Source organism: Eschrichtius robustus, chromosome 5 (genome assembly GCF_028021215.1).
Source record: "Eschrichtius robustus isolate mEscRob2 chromosome 5, mEscRob2.pri, whole genome shotgun sequence".
Classification (NCBI taxonomy): Eukaryota; Metazoa; Chordata; class Mammalia; order Artiodactyla; family Eschrichtiidae; genus Eschrichtius; species Eschrichtius robustus.
Genome location: NC_090828.1, coordinates 44,150,576 through 44,165,515, shown reverse-complemented (window position 1 = coordinate 44,165,515; position 14,940 = coordinate 44,150,576). Strand labels below are relative to the sequence as shown.

General features: G+C 41.4%; 1 protein-coding gene across 2 annotated transcripts in view; it reads left to right on the top strand.

Moving 5' to 3' along the window:
• Positions 1-9,056: 9,056 nt before the first annotated feature.
• Positions 9,057-14,940, top strand: part of NAB1 (NGFI-A binding protein 1) — a 43,557-nt gene continuing 37,673 nt past the window's right edge. Inside the window, exon 1 of one of the 2 annotated variants that reach the window (XM_068544772.1) lies at positions 9,057-9,284. The gene's annotated coding sequence lies outside the window, so the exon portion shown is untranslated. The remainder of the gene's footprint in view (positions 9,285-14,940) is intronic. The other variant, XM_068544771.1, reaches the window with a different exon arrangement.

Below are 14,940 nucleotides of genomic sequence, written 5' to 3'. Positions count from 1 at the left end.
CTTTCTTGTAAGCCTCATGACTTTCACCCCTGTGCCCCATCCAAGGCAGAATCATCACCCTTTCCATTGTGTGACTAAGAACATCTTACAATGTGGAGCAACTATTCTTTCACATGTCTATTCCCCTTTCTAGACCAGGAATTAGGGCAGAGGCTTATCTATTTATTTTTCAAATTCTCTTGAGTATAGTACAGTGTGTGTGTCCTTCAGTAGGTGTTTAGCTGTTGCTCAAACAATCTCCAGGTAGGCACATCTTTGGAAAAGTAGCACACTGCAACATTAACACCTCCAGGTATATCTGGATCAGATCATATTCTTCCTTCTCAGGAAAGAAACCAAACTCAGACATCAGGAGAACACTGGGTGCCTGACGGGGGTGGGGGGGGGGCCGGTGAAAGCTAGTGAAGGAAGTAGGATGAAATCCAAAGTGATGTTGCCTGGATCTCTGTGCAGCCCTGCAGAGCAAGGAGCAACCACGTTGTTCCCGGCAGCACTGGGGACCTGCCTCACCTGAGTCCCCCTTTCTTTCTCAGACAGGACACCTAGCTGTCAGACTGCTGTGCTGAGTGGGAAGCCTAGACTATTCTTACTTCTTTTTTTTTTTTAAATTAATTAATTAATTTATTTATTTATTTTTGGCTGTGTTGGGTCTTCGTTTCTGTGCGAGGGCTTTCTCTAGTTGCGGTAAGCGGGGGCCGCTCTTCATCGCGGTGCGCGGGTCTCTCACTATTGTGGCCGCTCTTGATGCGGAGCACAGGCTCCTGACGCGCAGGCTCAGTAGTTGTGGCTCACGGGCCTAGTTGCTCCACGGCATGTGGGATCTTCCCAGACCAGGGCTCGAACCCGTGTCCCCTGCATTAGCAGGCAGATTCTCAACCACTGCGCCACCAGGGAAGCCCCAATTCTTACTTCTTTACAACATCTTGTCCTGCCTCTAATGGCCGTTCCACTGTCCGTCTGTTTCTGGGTGTCCATTCTTGTTTGAAAAACGCCACCTTATAAGTAACCTGCCTATTTCTTGACCTTAGCAGACAAGGAAGGTGGAGCGTTCAGTTCTTCAAAACTCCTACTCCTCCATAGTATGTGTGAGTAAGAGTGGAGGGCGACAACCGGGCACACAGAGGGGCCTTGTGCAACTACCCTGGTGCTCAGAGGATCTGGATCGTAAGCATCTGGGCAGCCTGCCACGGGAACCTTCTCAGCAATGTAAACAGTCCTTACGCAAATGAACCTCGACTGTTAGGCAAGCTGAGAGGCTGGAAGAACAGGAATGAGAAGAATGACTCATAATTTATATAATCCAGAAAAGATACTGTAAGACAAATTTAAAATCTATCAGAAAGTAGTCTGAAAGAGAGCCACTGCCGGCAGTTTGATTCCTGGGATGGGGATAGGAGTGGCTTTGAGTCTGGAGCTGACCAAGGCCAGCATGGAGCCAACACTCTTGGGAGATGGTTGTGTTTGTGAAATGAAGGAAGAGCAGAGCCCTGCAAAGGGCAGTCTTGGAGATGGAGAGTGGGCTCCTCTGTCCTCCCCTAAAGAACCACGCAGGCTGCAGAAGGGTCTCAGCAGTACTGGACCAGCACTGCATCTGGTGGGCCCAGTTTACTGCGGCAAAACAGGGGCAGTGAGAAACAGTGACACCAGGGGCTGCCCAGAAGCCAATTCTGTCGCTGTTTGCCTGTGGAAGCCCAATGAAAGAATTACAAAAGCCCAGGGACTGCATACGTCCCTGCAGTAGGGGCACCTTCAAGAAGATACAAGTTTATACCTGCCTGAATGATTACTCAGAAAAATAAAAGAAGGATGACTATATTTGTAACATTATATATATATATACACACAGATATATATAATGATATATACACACATATAATGATATATATATACACATATATATAATGATATATATATATACACACACACATATATTCACATCTCACACATGGTAGGCTCACAATACACAGAGTTATACAGGACTAATAACGTACGAAGGGCTCCATACACACATATTTGTTGGATAAGTTCCTGATTTTTGTTGCTGTCTTCAAATAGATAAACATACAATTTTGTTTTCATTGTAAACTGCTTTTGAAGCAGGATCTTTCTTTAAAATAACATTTAAAATTCCCCCCTGATTTTTAAAGTAATGCATGTTTGTTGTTAAAGTTTTGAAAACTAAAAGAAGCATAAAAAATTATCTATAATACCATCATCTAGAGATAACTACTGCTAACATTTGGTAAATTTCCTTTCATATTTAGGTAGAGTGATTATAGTTTGTTCTGCTCTGTCCTATTTTGACCACTACTATTGTATCATGAGCATTTCCCAATGTTATTAAATGTATTCCATTACGTCGATGTGCTATAACTTAACCAATTCATCATCTCAGATGTTTTGCTTTTTCAATTTTGTAAATAATGTTGTAATAAATATCTTCCTCTTAATGTTTATAAACTTAGAATAATACCCTAGAGGTGAATCTGTTGGATCAAATTGTATGAACACTTTTGAAACTCCTGGCTCAATTTCCCAAATTACCCTTCTAAAGATAATTTACCCTTTGACCAGCAATTTGCGTAAGAGCCCCGACACCAGATTTGGAAAATTTTATTTGAGGAATCTATTTGTAGTTGGAAAAAACTCTCACTCTGTCACTATTAGAGACTGTTGTTACAGTAGAAAGTGAAAAAAAATGCAGCAATACTTTCTATTATTAAGAAATCAAGGTCCTTAAAATTTTTGACTACCATATATTATTGCCAATCCTGGGCAGGCTGATGAGTCACGATGTGTAAATCTGGGTAAGCACAACAATATAATCCAAACTGTAACTTGGCAATTATATGTGAACAGAACCATGTTTGATTTACTTTTATCTCAATAGTTCTAAGTCTCTTATTGTACAATACATGCATTGTCCTTTCCTAGTGTCTGCTCCTAGAAGGCAGTGTTGAGTAATTTGTTGTGACAATTAGCCCAATCATTAATATTAACACACTCAATTTCTTCATATGTGAACAATAGTGTGGTGAAAGCACTTGGTGCAGAGGGTGTTTTTTGAACCCATTCTGCTTTTCTTTCCTTTTCCTGATACACACTTGTACCTGATACATTCACCACCTCTTCCAATCCAACTTAAAGATAATATACAGGCTCTCTTCAAGTGAAGAGAGCAGGATGCCTGCTGTTTCTCTGTCCCTTCTTCCTGCACATCTATCCCCAATACTCCATCCCATCATTGCCATCTGTCCCAGGTCAAGAGCACACTTTTGTGGCGAGCTTAGAGGAATTTATGTTGGGATGATCTCTTCTCTGTCTCTTCTTTTTTCTCCTTCAGGAGAGCCATGGACTCGGGTACTTTTTCTTTGGTTTTTCACTTCTTCCAGAAGAGTTATGTCCACTTTAGTCAGCATCTCACAAATGCAGTTATCTTCTTTTTGTCTCTTCATCTCTTCCCACTTTCTTCCAACTCTTGCCCATTTACTTCAAGAAAGGCTCTCTTCCTTCACATGCTCTTTTCTTATTCCTTTGCTCCACATCTTGGTTAACAAGTCATACACCTTTGTTAAGGAAACAAACAAAATCTTCCATCCACTCTCATGTGGAATGCTTAAAAGGGGGACTTGAGCTGGTGGGTCCTCTGCCAGCAGAGTGTAGATATGAAGAAAAAGACAAGCACAGAGACAAGGTGGGAGAGTGAGCACAGACTTGCTGTCAATCCAGCAAATTGGGTGGAGAAGAGCAAAAGCTAAACATGGGATTGTGAGGAACAAGAAAGAAAGCCAAGAATGAAGTGTGCAAATGGAAGACGGTTTAGATAGATTCCAGAGGCTGAGCAGAGTATTTTTTTTTAACCTACTCTCCACTGTGCCTTGTGTAGTTAGCTGAGAATTATTAATGGCCAGTGCCTTAGTCCATTCAGGCTGCTATAACCAAAAGTACCATATGGGACTTCCCTGGTGGCACAGTGGTTAGGAATCCACCTGCCAATGTAGGGGACACAGGTTCGATCCCTGGTCCGGGAAGATCCCACATGCTGCGGAGCAACTAAGCCCGTGCGCCACAACTACTGAGCCTGTGCTCTAGAGCCCATGAGCCACAACTACTGAGCCCGCATGCCACAACTACTGAAGCCTGTGTGCCTAGAGCCCGTGCGGTGGCAACAAGAAAAGCCACCGCAATGAGAAGCCCGCGCACCGCAACTAGAGAAAGCCTGCGCGCAGCAGCGAAGACCCAATGCAGCCAAAAATAACTAAATAAATAAATTTATTTTAAAAAGAAGTACCATACATCTGATGGCTTAAGCAACAAACATTTATTTCTCACAGTCTGGAATCTGGAAGTCTGGGATCAAGGCACTGGAAGATGATTCTGCATCTGGTGAGGGGCCACTTCCTGGTTTATAGATGGCTGTCTTCTTGCTATGTCCTCACATATCAGAACGGTCAAAAGAGCTCTCTGGGGTCTCGCTTATAAGAACACTAATCCCATTCATGAGGGCTTCGACCTCATGACCTAGTTGTCTCCCAACAGCTCACTCCTAATAGCATCATATTGGAGGTTTGCATTTCAATATATGAATTTGGTGGGGACACAAACATTCAGTCTGTAACAGTCAGGAATGAGTGGACAGTGGTCAGTGTTGTTGAGGCCTGAAATAGTGTCATGGAACAGTTAACTATACAGGTCCTGCACAGTGAATGCCAGAAAAATGGGAAAAGGTGGGAAGAAAATAGAAAGAGTAGCTGAGTTGTAACCACTGCTGCCAGAGAGGATAGAGGAGGAAGAAAAACAAGGCATTATCCCTAAAAACTGTCCAGAAATTCTCTTTAGAGAGTCTTTTCAAAAGTTTCCATTTACAGTCTCTTCTGTCTTGAAGACAAACTTTTATTTTTTTAATAAATTATTTTTTTAACCACTTAACATTATTTATTTTTCTCTCAAATTCCAAGAATCTTTATTTGCAAAATGAGAGGATTATTGTCCCTGAATGCCAGTTTTTTTAGAAATTTTTATTTTATATTGGAGCAGTTAATGAAACCAGAATTACTCTTCATTCAATTAAACGTTTGGCTGTATTTACTGCCTAATACTATATTAGTATTTTTCTGCTCTTTATATCAGGAAGGTATAGTATAAATGTCCTTATCTGTAGAAGTCAATTGGATTAGATGATTCCTAAGATCCTACCTAGCTCCCCACTAAGTCTGTAATTATGTATTTTCACTTGCATTTTATAAGGATTTATAGTCCATCTTGGGAATATAACAATTTCCTTTTTTTTCCCAGCAGGGATTGCAATACAAGTTCCAAATAACCAACTTATTGGAAGCTAGACTAGTTGTATGCTGAATTTCTGAAAATTATTTGAAAATACTTTGAATATACAAAGGAGGTTGAACTAGGTGAACTTCACAATCCTTTACCTCTTAAAATTCTATAGTGTCAAGAGAGTGGCATGGACTTATATATACTACCAAATGTAAAATAGATAGCTAGTGGGAAGCAGCCGCATAGCAAAGGGAGATCAGCTTGGTGCTTTGTGTCCACCTAGAGGGGTGGGATAGGAAGGGTGGGAGGGAGACGCAAGAGGGAGGGGATATGGGGATGTATGTATACGTATAGCTGATTCACTTTGTTACACAGCAGAAACTAACACACCATTGTACAGCAATTATACTCCAATAAAGATGTTAAAAAAAAATTCTATAGTGTCTTGTAATAAAATGCAATGTATGAAGATTTGTTTATTTTTTTAGAAGAGCAAATGTTTTTAAAGTCACGGCTCTTGGAATGATCAGTTATATATACTCCTATTAGCATACCTTTAAGAAACTTGTTTATAATCTCCCTATATTTTAAAATAGTCAAATCTCTATGCACTAAAAAATCTATTTAATCTATATACACAACCAAAACTTTAAATTTCATATTGCAAAATAAGGGAAATTTAAATTATATTTCTGATATTATGAATATTACACAGGACTCAGTTAACTCTAGGACCACCACCACATAAAGTGGAAAATTCGTTAAGTATGGAATCATTCTAAGGCAACAGAAGAACAACAGGATAGAATTATACTATATCTTAGATCTTGTAGGTCACAAGCCATAGTGTTATTCCTTCTCTCCTCTAAGAACATTTAAAATCATTTGTTCTTTTGTTTTGAATCACTGAAGCATTTTAAAGAAATCCTTCTAAAAGTAATAAACTAATGCTCTTTCAGGGAAACTTTCACTCTAATGTCAGAACCACTATCAACTTTCTACATTTTTTTTAATTAAAAACTTTAGTTTTAGTTTCACAATGTGGAAATTTTTTTTTGTCCAAAAACCCCTTATTTTTGCAAATGCACTAATCACCGAAGTATTTTTAATAATTTTTTTTTAAGATCCTATTAAACATACATTTACTGAATTCAAGGGAAGTGTAAGACATACTTACAGGATAGAATGGAATATAGAATAATCAGAAACCATAGTTGTTACCTTACAGGATGGAATGCTGTTCCTTAACAAACCACCAGGGCCTGGATTCGAATGGCAGAAGACTGTGTGTGTGTTGCAGAGGAGGTGGTGTTCCGGGGAGCACTGGCGATGAAAGTAAGTGGTAAGGAGGTAAATAAGAATCAATGTTTCTTTATCTGAGCTGTCTCAGATACGGGTGAATGCCTCCATTCTCTTTTTAAGCAGCCATATTAACTACACTGTTGTCATACAGACATACAGAATTAGATGCTAAAAGCTTAAAATTTTATCTTTCCTTCATTTGCCTTCCTCCCATTTTCCCCAGCACCATGGGTGTTTAAGGCAATGCAAAGTGGGCCAAAAATGCCATTCTTAATGTGGGAAAAATATACTACCTAAATGTGCTCAGAAAACAAACAAGGAGAGATTTCAGTGCTTAACTGTAGAAATAACCAGTTACAAGTCAGAAAAAAAACCATCTGCCCTGACACATTTCCTTTTCAGCATTATGTTCAGTGCTGGTCAGACAGATACAAGTTTGGGAAGAGGATTTAATGTCATTTCTTCCAACTCTGGAAACAATTTTACTGGGAGGCTCAACAGTCCAGGTAAGACTACTCATTTCATGACTTATGAATCACTGATTGTACATCTTTATGGAAGAAAATTATCTTTCTCTAGCAGTTCAGAACAATGTTTGCAGAACGTCAAGATTCCAGAGAGGAACTGGAAGAAAATAATTTTGCAGATTTCATTTGTTCATTTGAAAATCTGTTAACCTATACCTTTCCAAAAAGCTGTCTTTATTTTATTACAACTGAAGTTAACTTTCTCTTCAGCAGAACAGGGTCCACAGCTGCAAAACCGAGACAATTAGGCTAAGATACACTTCCAGTAGTGATTCTTCCGTTGAAGAAAAATTCAAGGAAGTAAGCATGCTTATTCATATGAAAATCAACACAACTATTCCAGACAGAACCTTTCACTAATACTGGAGAAAGAGGTTTAATTATATATATTCCACTGTGGCATTACTCATTCCTATAACATGTTTTTGCAAAAAGTAAAAGATTCAGTACTTTAATAAGGTTTTTTTCTTTCAATGTTATCATCCCCATCCATTGCTGCAACATAAAGATGTGGTATGAAGAATTTCCCATCTCAAAGAATGCCTTGTATCCCCATCAGCAAAGTAGGCACACTCTGGGAGGCCAGCCAGGATGTGGGACTGGCCTCCTATAAAGCTGAGTTTGTATATGTACGTTTAAACGGAATTTTACCTGTATTTGCAGTAGTTTTAGATTTACTAGATCCCCTCTACCCTTCAAGAACACAGTGCTAAAATTCGAGGAATTCTTCCCTCTTCCCGTTTTTGCAAAGAAAGGAAAAATAGACCCTAAAACAAATTTCCAAATTTTTTGGCAATAGTTTAAGTACATTTTTGGAGGTGTTTTAATACTTTCTTTGGTTAGAAAAAGCTAATGAAAACCAAACTCAAAAATTCTATAGCGTGCCTTGGGAACTCTATTCGAACACACGCCAGGACTCTTCTAGCGCTGTTGGATTTTTACACCGTGGAAATAGAAAATATTAACCAGTAAAATAACAAGCAGGTTTACAGGAGGGTTGAGAAGGTTGGAATTAAGTTACCCAGCAAACAAGACAGTTGTCAACGCCGCACTTCGGGTTTGTGGGTTCCCACTCCTCCCCTCCTCCCTACGCAGGGCGGTGGTGGGGATGGGACAAGATGGGCGGGGCTGAGATGCTCTGGAACTGCCAGTTTTCCTCCCAGCGCCGCGCACCTGCCACCCCCACTCCGTGCGGTCGCAGCCCACTTCCCGCAGGATGCCTGGGCCGGCCGGGAGGGGCGCACCTGGCCCACCAGCCTCGAGCCGGCGCGGGCAGGAGCAGAGGCGAGACGGGCGCCCAGATTAGTGGGCTGAGCGTGCTATTTTTTTTTAAAGTCAGTCTCCCGGGGGATGTTGGATTTGGCGGGGCGTGCTCTTTGAAACACTATATTGGGAACCTCACACATTTAAAAAAAAAATTTTTTTTTTTAAATTGCAAACCTTCCCAGTTCCTTCGGCAGCTGGAGAGCAGGCCCGAGGCGGCGTCCCCTCCCTCCCGCCACCCCCGTTTTCCTCCTTCCCGCCCCCTCCCCCCGCCGGGAGCAGGATTCGCGGGAGCCGCCCCCTCCCGGGCGCCCACTTGGTTCCTCCCAGCTGCCGAGTGAATGGGCCGCCCTCCGGATTCCGCGGAGGGGGGCGGCGGGAAGAGGCCGAGGCCGAGCCCGGGCCCCGGCGGCCGCCGCCCCCACCTCCGCCCGGCCGCTGCCCACGCCGGGATCTGCGTCACTCGGCCGCGCGTGGGCGGGAGCTAGAGCGGCGAATGTAGCAAGAGCGGAATCTCCCAATGTGACAGCGGGCGGGTGGGGGTAGAGGCGGCGGAGGCGGGCGGGGGAGGGGGAGGGGCAGCGCGCGCGGGGAGGGAAAGGGAGGCGGGCAGCAGGGGGGGAGGACACGGCGGGGGAGGTGCCGCCGCCGCCCGCGCCGGGAGGAGCCGCTGCCACCGCCACCGCGGCCGAGCGAGCGCCGTCGGGGCTGGCGGGCGGGAAGGAGCGGCGGGCCCGAGCAGGGGGGGGGGGAGCAGGGAGAGAGTGCCCACCACCTTTCCTTCCCCCCTCGATGGGAGCGGGGGCGTCCCGGCCGCAGCAGCCGACTGAGGAGAGAGAACCGGGGGCCGTCACTTCGGAGTTGCTGAGGCGTCCTGGGGGAGAGCGCGCGAAGACCGCTGCAGCCGCTGGCCGAGTACGTACCATCTCGCTGTCCGCCAACTGCGGGATGCGTTCAAGCTCGTGCGACCGCGGGCGAACTTGGAGCGGCGGAGTCTCCGGGCCGCGCCGGCACTTGGGTGGGGGCGGGCGTCCAGGGCAGCTGGCCCCGCGCGGCCGCCGCCGGAAGGAGAGGGCGGCATCGGGCTCGTGTGGGCGATTCCCGGAGAAATTCGGTGCGCAGGGGCAGCGAGAAGAGGGCGAGCAAGGCAGCGGGGCCGACCTGTGCATTCTCCTCTCAGAAAGCCGGGGGCGCAGCGTCCATTCTCCTGACCCGGCTGGGGCCGTCGCGCGGGGCGCGGAGCGCGGAGCGCGGAGCGGTGGTGGGTTGCGTGGTGTGTTGTGCGCGGTGGGTGCGCGCGCCGGCCCCAGAGTTTTGCAGCCACCTTCCGCAGGGGCAGAATCTTTTTGTTGGTTTGTTTACTTTGTAAGAGTGTTGCACTTAGAGCCTTAAATTTCGTCCTGGGTATCCTCTCCTTTGGAATGTAGTTTTCTTTTTGAAAGCGGAAGGAGAGTTTTGTTTGGAAGTGGCTTACAGAAACTTGGCACTGAGGTGCGATGGAAGCGAGAGACTCGTGCTCGTTAAGGCCGAGTGTGGAATTTGCAAACACATGTGGGACATACAAGCTTTGGATGCAGTAGTCTGTGACCTTATTCATGGAGAAACGTTGCAAGTGCAATCAAATGCTTATGGGCTGCATTGTCAGGGTTCACAAGGCTCAAGATATGAAACGACACTTCGAGTGAGCCTAATTGTTGTAAGATCTCGGGGGAAAGGATAATTGAATTGGAATATATTTGCATTTATAGGTTCCGCAGACCAAGTTTTGCAGCAGGTGATCAGGAGGAATCCTTGACTTGCATATACTTAATTCCTCACTACGTGAGATCCGGGAGGCATGGAAAATTTGGGGGTAGATGTCAATTTAAAATTTCCTTCCGAAAGAGTTGATTTGGAGTAACCTGTCACTACCAATTGGTTTGCCAGTGACGTGTCTGCAAACTTAAGGAGTGCAAAGATCAGAGCTGAGAGGGAGATACTCAGATCTTGTTTAAAAATATTTTGGCAGTTTTAATAGATAATATTAGATTGCATAGGAACTGAATTTTAAAAAGATTAGTCACGTAGGAAATGCTAGGCTGTTTTGTTAGAGAAGTGCGCACGCAATGAAATACCTTCTTAGATTTTCACTTTTTTGAACAATTTCCCCTCTAAAACATACCAGATTATGACACGTCCTGATTTATGTGTGGGTTTTAAGAAGGCATATTGGGAGAAAGGATGCAGAGGATTTACTTTCTCTATTTTGGGTGGGGACTGATATTTTCCAGAAGACCCAGAGAGCTGCTTCTAGTCTAATCTAAGTGCCAGTAAAAGTGGCTTAGATTCAGGGGATATCCTTTTTTTCTTCCATTTTCCAGCATTAGAAACATTTAATATTTTCATTAAGTTGTAAAAAATATGTTGTCTTTATAGGTATTACCTTGCATGTAAGTGTTCTCTTGAGAGTTTATAGATGTCCGGCAAGGTCAGACTTCTTTATTCCTGTTTGAGTATTAGTTATTGAAAGTCTTGAAAGAAAATGTTAAGGAACCATTGGAAGCTTTCTTGTTTTAATTTTACTATTTTTAACATCTTGCACAAAAGTTAATATGCCATCCTGGTGTTGGAAAAATTTCGTTTTCCTTGGCTCTGGTGATTTCCTATTATATGTGAATAAATCAATAATAATAATAAAAACATTGAGGTAGTGTAGATTTTTATTTCATTCTTCCTGCTAATTGTGGATGTAATGAACATGACAGAAATCCTTAGGAATACTATAGCTGATACAAGGAAATTTAGTGAGCTTATATAGCTAATAAATAATTTGATATATCTGGTGAATACATCTTGTTTCAGAATTATTAATAAAATTGAATAATCTCAGCTAAATTAATTTAAAAATTTTCTTTTTTGATGACTAGTAAATAATATCCATTGCCCTGTAGAAAAGTTAATATATTTTCATTCTCCTTGTTGCTATTTGGAGAATCAGTTAAAGTATTAGATATTTTCTTTTAATCACATATTAAGAGCATATTGGTTTATTATTAAAGATTTTGGGTGTTTGTACCGTGGCTGCTTTGAAAGAAGAAATTATAATGTATGACACAGTGGGGGAGACCGTTGAAGAATTTATTGCATGAACTTTAAAAATTTAAAGTAAAAGATGGTTGCATGGAAACAGAAGTATGTCAGGTTTTTGTGTCTGTTGATCTAGACTCTGTCCTAAGACTTGGGGTTCATCTATTCCATTATGTTCAGTCAAGTTGTTTTTGTTGGTGCTGTTCATGTGCATTATTGGAAATAAAAGCTTTGTACAATTTACCTTTAAGTGTGAAGCTGTATTCTGGATACCACAGAAGCATGATATATTTTATGTTACTTTCATGGAAATGACCATTTTTTAATATGTTTTGAACAGGTTAAGATCTTGCTCGTATAATCATCTTGTGTATGCATATTTCATGTGGAGTTTATTAAAAATAATAAGGAATAAATAATGCCCACTTAAGCATAATACAGGGTTCCTAGCCCCTTTGCTTTGGATTTAGTTTTATTTTAACTGCTTTGTTCATTCTTTTTAGTAGAATGAAGAGCAGTACAGTTATTATATTAAATGCAAATTTCCTTTTTGATCTGACATTTTCAAAAACTAGTGCAGTAGTAGAATATACTCCCTTAAACTTAACAATGGAACAAGTGGGAAATTAGAGAAGTTGACTTTGGGGGAAAAAGTAGCAATCCTCGTCTTGTCAGAATTCTCACAGCTAAAACATACCATTAAGCTTTCAAATAGTTTTGTCATTTCTCAATACATTGTATTTAGAGAGTTGCACCTTAACTTGTACAGTATGTTAATTTAATAATTTTTAAAGATAAATTTCTGGGAAAAAAAATGATAAAATTTATATGTCCTGTGTGCATACTACATGCTCAAATGGCACTTAATGTTTGTTGAATAACTTGACTGTTAGTTGATTGAAGAATTTCCAGCCATATTATATGAAATACTAGTGTTTACCTGTTGGTGTCACAGTTAAGTTAATGCATAGTTATTGTTTAATTGCAAAATAAATCTGATTTTTTTCTAATTTTGATAAATTTAGGGTTATACATTGAAACTTTAATTAAAATTTTGAGGTTTATAAGAAATTTTTTCCAGCTTCATTCAGAATTCAGAAAAAATCAGTAGGAGAGAACATTTTAAGTTTCCTAAATTACTGTTAATTCATTAGAAGCTGTATGATTAATTCATAGCTATTACAGTAATAAGATCCAAAAATATCTTGACTTAAGATATATCCCCACATGCTTATTAATAAATATGCCTAGTTAAATTGTTTGGTACTTGAAACACATACACAGGAGTGAGGACCTGGGTCGACCTGATATCTTAAATAACTCATGATGTAACTAAACTACATTTAATTATTTTAGGTTGAGTTCTGGGACTGGGCCAAAAATGAGAAGAATTCACTTCCTAGGCTTAAGGCTTATCCTTCCCTAAGCCAAATTCTGGCTTGTCATAAACCTTTCCAGTCTCAACCTGTAGTGTACCCATTGTACCCTTTCCCCAGGCTCCTATACCTTCAGGCTACATTCTCCCAACCTTGGCAATACTTCCGAGGCTTTAAACGCGGTCACTCGCCTCAGATTTCCTATCTCCTTCCTTGCCATTTCCCATCTCTAGCTTTCATTCCCTTAGCGTGTACTGGATCTCATCTAGGTGTTAGAGGAAAACAATCTGGTGGAACTAATTCACCTTAATCTGTAAGTGACTCATGAGCTAACACTTCCCAATTTTTTCCACATTTTTTTAGAAGTCTGTAAGAGGTTGCTGTTAACTTAGATAATTTTAAAGTAAAAATTTCAGGCTGTGTTGGGAGGCAGGAATTTATAGTCCTCTGCATAAATAAGTCAGATTTTACTAGGATTTTGCCCTTGGTTTCTCCCCACTCCTGGCAGAGTCTCTCTTCTTTGGAATGGCATGGATTTCGTAAAAGTGTGTGTATACATATATATTTCCTGTATCACGAAGAGGAGGATTCAAGTGTAGTGTTCATGCATCCATTTGAGTCTAATGATCATGTATAGGATTGAGGATTATTAGGGGATAACATTTTAATTCGTCGAAACCAAGAGGAAAGAGACCTGGGATCTCTCATGCCTGAAATTGACTTAAAAGGCTGCTGTTGGGGCTGGGCTAACATGATGTCTGTTGTCGCCACAACCATGTGTGTTCCTGTAAAGGGAGAGCATCCGGCCATCTTATGGGAATCCACCACACAGGCTATAAAAAAGGGGAAGTATCGAGGATGAGAGAATGAAAAAGATTGTAGGTAAAGTAGCAGGATGTGCTTTTGTTAGATTGGACCCTAATTTACACAGAGGTTATTCCTTTTGGAATATAAAAGGAGGTTGCTGATCAGATTCTGACTCAAACGTTGGGTTTCATTCAACAGAAGCCTTTATAGAGATGTTGTTCTACCTTGAACGCTTTGCTGGGAGTAGAGGGGGATAAAAGATGAATGAGACCGAGACCCTACCATCAAGGAGCTTGTAGTCTAAGGTAACCTGTTCTACAGGACCATGTAAGTCTGCTTCTCTGTTCCATGGCTCCTTATGTATTGAAGATAACATTTGGCATAGCATTTATCAGAGTGGTTAAGTGTGTGCTTACTCGTCTGTATCCTGATTCTTAACAGTTTCTCTGTGAAGAACCATTTGAGGAAAGTCCAGTGTTTGGCACGAGCATAGGGGCAGGTTAAGGACCACAGAGGAGGCTGGACAGGTCTGGGATGCCTATATGAGTAGTTTGGATTTTTTCCTCCATGAAGTGGGGAGATTTGCATAGGTGAGTAAAGAGCCACACCTGTACTTTAGGAAGATAAAGTTGGCATTGCAGTATGGGACGTATTGAAGGTGAGGTAGCTGTTTTCAAAGTTGGGGCAAGAAGCAAGGGGAAAATTAGAATTAGGTGCTTTTGAGGCAGAGAAAGAAAAAGGGTGGTGATGTGGCCTAAGGACATGTAGATTGGAGGAAGGAAGAGGAAAACAAAAACATGAACGGATAAAGAGGATATGGTATATACATGCAATGGAATATTACTCAGCCATAAAAAAGAATGAAATTCTGCTATTTGCAACAACATGGATGGAATTGGAGGGTATTTTGCTAAGTGAAATAAATCAGAGAAAAATACTGTATAATATCACTTACATGTGGAATCTAAAAAGTAAAACTAGTGAATATGACAAAAAAGAAACAGACTCACAGATATAAAACAAACAAGTGATTACCAGTGGGGAGGGGCAAGGGGATTAAGAGGTACAAACTACTATGTATAAAATAAATAAGCTACAAGGATATATTGTACAGCACAGGAAATACAGCCAATATTTTATAACTATAAATGGAATATGACCTTTAAAAATTGTGAATCATTATGTTGTACACCTGAAACTTATATAATATTGTACATCAACTATACCTCAATAAAAATGAGGAAAAAAAAGGAATCTCTACTTTTATTAATCCAGGAAACTGGAAGAGTAGTGGTGCAACTAAAAGAAATGAGCGTTGGGAA